Here is a 6,793-nt window from a genome sequence, read left to right on the forward strand (position 1 = left end):
GGAGCTCCTCAGCGCGCGCCAGCATGCAGCGCGCGGAGCGGAGCACCATGGGTAATGCGGGTACGAGAGAATTGATGTAAACCCAGGAGGCCGAAAAAATTTGGTGCGTACGCCCGCCGCCGCGCGCGCGTACGGACTCTCGGGGAGGGGGAGGGGAGTCCCAAGGCAACCCAAGCAGAGGGGGGAGGGGAGACACTCTTCTGCCTCCTTCGATTCGTTAACCAGAAATGAGTGAGGTAATCGACTAAGATCTTTGATATTGGACATCCATTTTATGGTCAATTGACAGCTGTCAAAACAACGTATCCGCTGACCAGTATCACATGACCATATCGCGGGCTCAGGTTTAGAACTAGTCAAGGTCGCGTGTTTTTTTGAAGTTGACCGCTGACCAAGTGATAGCATTGTTATTGGTCCGCGGGCGCAAGTACTTTTCCATGGTCAGTCCATTTAGATTTACATGAAGGACAAAGTGAACACTGAACAACCCGGTCAGTTTGAAAGCTGAACGAAGCACAAGGAGAAACCGAGCAGGAAAAAGAAATGTCTACGTAAATATTTCTCGGTCTACCCCGTCTAAAGGCTTTACACATCATGGAAGTTATGGCAAACGATAAGGGCTTACGGGGAGATCCGAAAAAATGGCACAGGTGGAGAGCGAGCGAGTTTCTACCGTTTCGGCGGCTGACCAGCTCTAGTAATTGAGCTAAACGCAATTAACTGAAGTGAAGGAAAAAAGAAGTGTCAATAGCTACACGGATGGAAAAGGCTGAAATAGACCTTCGCAGATAATTCAAAGGTCGGTGGTGCTGGAGTAAGTTATAATTTATAGCTTACACATGTACTACGCGGTTGGATAATAATACGAAAAACTGCGGCCGCTTCGCCTCCGATTAATTCATGAGCTGGTTGAAAGCTTTGCCCTGCTGAATTGCTGTGAATTGACAAGCATTCTCCGACTTCAAATATGAGGTAACAAACTTTGACTTTACTGAATACACTAAGTCCATGTTTTTTGTGAAAATCTGTAATTATATGCTTACACATGTACTACGCGGTTGGATAATAATACGAAAAACTGCGGCCGCTTCGCCTCCGATTAAGGGCCTGTTTACATGGAAGGCGGGTGCCCCGGCTAACCGAGTTACCCGGCTAACCGAGCTACCCTGGGCGAGCCAACTTTTCATACGTTTCCTAACAAAATGTATTGAAGCCTTTACATGCTAGAAGGGTAACCCGCCTTGCCGGGGCACTCGGTCTTCTTGCCCGGGGCACCCTTCTAGGCGGGATAGCTTTTTGCCATGTAAACGGTTATGCCCGAGCTATCCCGGCTTGCCGGGATAAGTTTTCGCGCGTGTTTTTAAACTAAATTTGAAGTTAATGGCATAAAATGTATAAATTCTGGACCCAAACAGTGCTATTTGATTAAAATTAGTTTTATCAGTCGGCTGGAAATATTTCTTTGAGCAACAGCTAATTAATTCGAAATTTTCGTGGGAATGATTATCCTAATTCACGAAACAACAAATTTAATTTCAATTTGGCGGCCAAATACTGTTGAATTTCGATTAAATTTCGTCAAAAATGAACGCAGTAAATTTCTGAGAACTTGTACATCAAATTAAAATAAGTTTGAAGACGAAAATCCTTGATTATTCAGTAAAAAGTCATATTTTTCTTCAATCATTTGGAGCTACATTGTTTTCCCACGCCGTGACACGCTTCAATGACGCTGTCTCATCTCCGGCACCCTGCGAGCAGAGCCTCTTTTAACTTCCCTACGGTTGAGATTTGGGAAGTAGAAAGAGGCTCTGCGTGAATCGTGTCATTTCTTTGAAGTCGCCGCAGCCCCAAAGTTTGGGCTGGTCAGTCCGGATTAAACCGGTTTTTGCTGCGCGGGCATTAATTTTTGGAAAAATTGATGGCCAAGACGGAGCCCACAGTACGCTCCCGAAAGCACTAGAACTGACGATTGCTCTCGCCATCTGCTACCGTTTGTACCCGCGTGCAGCTTGTGGATCATTTAAGATCTCGTTTTTTTCGCAAACCAAGAAGAAATTTCACGGTTTAAATCGCACATCTCTACCATAAAGTTACTAATACGACCTCAAGCGGTGCTTGACGTGTTTTTACTGAGGGAACTCAGACGCTTTTTGAAAAAAAGAACTTGTAAAACAAACACTTTGTTCACAATGTCGTGTACGATCCGACACGCCATTCCGCGCGCGCATGCTAAGATTAAGTGGTCCTCGCGCAAGCTAAACGCACAAGCATCGCGTAAACCTCGCGCATGCTCAACAAGGATTTTACACGATTCTTGCAGAGCCCCTTCTTCTCAAGTATATCAGTGGAAAAAGAAGGGGCTCTGCTCGCAGGGTGCATCTCCGGTAGAAGAGTTGTGAATTCTGCATGTAAAGGCGGGCTAGGTTTTATCCCTTCTAGCCGGGTAACTCGGTTAGCCGGGGCACCCTCCCTCCATGTAAACAGGCCCTAATTCATGAGCTGTTAATGACTTAATGTTTTTATTTAAACTCCCAGCTAAACTTAGTGTTTTAGTTTTTTTAATTCATCTATTTATTCTTATTTACTCGCTGTTGGAATTCGTTTGAACGAACTATTTTAGGGTCGTGGACGAATACGCTAAGAGATCGTTACGTTGCGAATTTCTTGCGTTGACACGTTTTTACCACACCTTAGCAGAAACAAAAAAAAAACTCAGTTTATTTCCACATAAAACTATCTTAGTTAATTATTTTGAGTAATTTTATAAAACACAATTGTTCGCTCTACTTGTAATTCATGCCATTTTAGACACTGTATGCAGCTGTGTATGCAAACTTACATTGACTATCACTATGACAGTGTTGAATGTGTATCTTTGCAATGGCAATGTTTTTTCTATACAAGTAAGTTAACAAGAAATCTCCAAGTAGAAAAGCTAAATATCCCATTGTAGGAAGGAAGGGTCACTACACTGAGTGTATAAACGAAAGAGGCTAATATTATTATATTTGATGAGATCCATTAAATAAGACAGAATTTTTTATAAATTCTTTTTATAAACAGGGCCATTAATTAGAGCTAGTGTGGTGGTTTTTAATAGATTATTATGTCAATCCTTCTTTTAGGTAGTGTTATATTCTGCCATTAAGCCGCAATGAATGAAGAATACCTACTGGCTACAGTCAAGTTTTGTTGAACTTGGTATAGAATGCTCTGTGCAAAGTGGACAACAGCAAAGTAAATCAGGTATCTAGTTTATATTAGTTATAATTGAAATATGTTTTTATTCAGTTTCGTTCTTTTTTTACCCAGCTGCTTTAATCTGCATTTGATTGCTGCTGATCTTCTTACTTTGTGAAATATTTGCATTCATTATATTCAACTCCTCAATGGAGGTTGCCTATTCACCGAGTTAGCATTTCGAGTTGGATTTCGAGTTAGGATTTCGAGTTGGATTTACGAGTTCGATTTTCCAGTTGGATTTCGAGTTGGATTTCAAGTTAAGATTTCGAGTTGGATTTCAAGTTAGGATTTCGAGTTGTATTTTCGAGTTGGATTTTGGAGTTGGATTTCGAGTTAGATTTCGAGTTAGGATTTCGAGTTGGATTTTCAAGTTGCTTACCGTACTAAGCACTCCGGTTAGCCTACTATACACGCCAGTTAGCTTACTATGCACTCCGGTTAGCCTACTACACACTCCTGTTAGCCTACTATTCACTTTGGTTAGCCTACTATGCACTTTAGTTAGCCTGTTTATGGTTAGCTTTCAATAATTGTAATGGGTTTTGCTTTGTCAAAAAAAATCCAACTCGAAATCCTAACTCGAAAATCCAACTCGAAATCCTAACTCGAAAATCCAACTCGAAAATCCAACTCGAAATCCTTACTCGAAATCCAACTCGAAAATCCAACTCGTAATCCTAACTCAAAAATCCAACTCGAAAATCCAACTCGAAAATCCAACTTGTAATCCTAACTCAAAAATCCAACTCGAAAATCCAACTCAAAAATCCAACTCGAAATCCTAACTCGAAATCCTAACTCGGGAGTTAGTTTGTCTTTCTTCAATGACATTCAAAACAACTACAATGTATTAGTAGACAATTTAAATAATTAATATTTCACTAAAAGTATGTTTTCATGAAATGCCTAGATCTTGTACCAGAAAATATCTATACCCTATCCTCACTGTGGAAGGTTAAATGGTTTGAATGTCACCTCCCCTCACAAACTCCTCACAAATTCCAATGTGTGGTTATGGCAGAAATCCATGGCCAGCTCATCCTCAGTGTATGAACCAGTGAAACAAGGCATCAAAGAGCCTCAAAACAACATGGAGCAGGAAAACAATAGCTTCAAAACAGACATTTTTCACAGGTTCTTATACCAAGGAAAACCCAAATATTCAGATCCATCCCATGTAAGGTCAATGGAAGTTTCAAAAGGGCTAGCGGGAGGGGGAGGGGGAGGGGGTTGATTAAAGGCCAAACCTTTTAATTACCGGTAAGAGGGGGTGTTAGGGTTTGCAGTGATGCTTTGAGTTTATTAAAATATTTAGTTGACTTTGCAGTTATCAGTAAAAAAAATAGTCTGTGCTGATCCATCTCTGTTAAATATCTAATGGATCCTTTTGCATCCAGTGGTTTGGCTTCAGTTAAACAAGCTCAAGTTAAGTGTTTTGTTTTATAAATTATTGATATTGATGACAATTAATCAATTTTAATTTAATCTGTGGCATTTGACTTTTTTCAGGGTTAACATGAGTTGCAGAGTTTGCAGTGCCACAGACACAAAAACAGACAAGGACAAGGACATAAATAGAAAACAGGAAAGATTAAATCCAGCTCGATGTTTGGGTGTCATCATGATGCTATTTTTAAGAGACTAGTAAATTACATGTAAATTAAAATCAAGAAAAGCTGCAAATAAGCAAAATTTAGATTTTAAATGTTAACCTATTTACAGTGTACTTCAGAAAACGACTTCTTGATTGACCTGTCACTTTCACATCTTGTTAGATGTAACAAGGGCATTATGAAGTGATCTTTTCAAAAATATGCAGCGAAAACAGTAACAGCAGAAATGGTGGTAGTTTAAAATTGCTATTTTCAATGTTTTGACTGGTAAGAAACCACATGTGACCAAGCTAAAATCTGTTTGGCCAGTTAACATGATCTGCAAGTGTCCAAATGTTTTGAGCCCTCAACTACACAGGACTTACATGTAGTTGTCTAATTATATGATAAGATCTTTTGTTGACTTTGGGGGAGGTAGTGGAGTTACAAAGCAATGTAATTATTTGAATTTGGATTAGTTATGCTGAAACTGGTGGTACTGTAATTCTAAAGTATAGGTGAGTTTAAAACCGTTATTGCAAGCAATATGCATTACCAATTTCATTCTTATGTATTGTATGCTGTGTACAATTTATAAGAACAGCTATATTTTTAAAATAAGTGAAATATTCTAAAGCCAGATAAAATTTGCAGTATCCATAAGGTACCATGTAGCAACCAAATTGTGACTCACTTGCTTACTTTGTGAACTCCATGACAAATGGGCAACATGACTCCATAAAGATGTGGACAATAATACAAACAAATTTTTAAAAGAGTAGTCAAAGTATTGATGTTATATTTTTTCTTGCATAGTTTTATACACAAGCAGACATGATTCTATTTTTTTTCTGGGTAATCAAATAACAAAACTGAGTTTGAGACTCACAAACAATATTCTAGCTTCCCAGAATTTTTGCTTTTTTTCTGTAAGTGAAGTGAAACCCCTTAAGAGGAAGGGGAGTCAAAAGACATGTAAAAGTGAACAAGGTGCTATCTTCTTCTTTTCTTTTTTTTTTTTTTTTTTTTTGGGGGGGGGGGGGGGTTGGGGATGGGGTGACCCTGTTCGGTGGAATGACAGAATGTCACTTTGTTTCCGGAGTTAGGTTCACCCCTGTTTGCTCGCAGTTAGCTTTATTCATCTGGTTTGCTTGCGGTTAGCTTTCACTCTAGTTTGCTTGTGGTTAGCTTTCACTCCGGTTTGCTTGGAGTTAGCTTGGTTTGGGCAACATGCTGTAAACCATTAGCTATAACCTCTGCCATTTCCATTCAAAATTAAAATATAGGCAAATAGTGAAAATCAAAATGAATAAATGAGTGAATGAAAAAAATTAAAATCAACCTTATTATAAATGTAGATGTTTGTTATTTCCTTTATACTCTAAATGTAAAGTGATTTTTTCTTTCTTTTAAAGCTGGTAAAGCAACAACAAAAATGCCTAATTTGCCATGCGATATGCCTATCTACCCCGACATGCAGCCCTACTCCTCCCTCCTTTTTTTCTACATGAAGGTAACATAATTGCCCGTTTTGCAACATAATTTCCCATCCAGACTTCTTTATGATAATGCTTTCGGTGGAATTATAACATTTTGATTGATTTTGTTTGTTCTCTTATTTGGTGTTGCTGTACACGGTACCCGGAGGGGGGAAGGTACTCCCATATAAGAGCTATACGGGTATGTGCCGCTCAACAGGGTATGCTTTTTGTCTCTCTGACTCTGAAACAGGGTATACAAATCACCCTTTTGACTCTGGAACAGGGTTGATTGTTTTCCCAGAATCCTGATTAAACACTATCAAGTATATAGCTATGAAACTCCGCTCCTTTCATCGCTTTATCTCCAAGCCACAAACGAAGTCAAGTGAGAGCTTTGTGATGTACGGTAGTGTTTTTATATCTATCTTCATATATTTCCATTGTGGATATTGCTGGAACAGGGTACCTACTTTG

At 39.3% G+C, this 6,793-nt stretch overlaps 1 long non-coding RNA gene across 1 annotated transcript; it reads left to right on the plus strand.

The window, feature by feature from the left end:
* The first annotated feature begins 2,497 nt into the window (after positions 1-2,497).
* Positions 2,498-5,619, plus strand: LOC144639749 (uncharacterized). Its single transcript, XR_013568207.1, has 2 exons — positions 2,498-3,249; positions 4,756-5,619. It is a non-coding gene; the product is annotated as an uncharacterized LOC144639749 (long non-coding RNA).
* Positions 5,620-6,793: the final 1,174 nt, after the last annotated feature.

This window comes from Oculina patagonica, unplaced genomic scaffold, assembly GCF_052425735.1.
Source record: "Oculina patagonica isolate OP01 unplaced genomic scaffold, crgOcupat unplaced127, whole genome shotgun sequence".
In the NCBI taxonomy this organism is placed as follows: Eukaryota; Metazoa; Cnidaria; class Anthozoa; order Scleractinia; family Oculinidae; genus Oculina; species Oculina patagonica.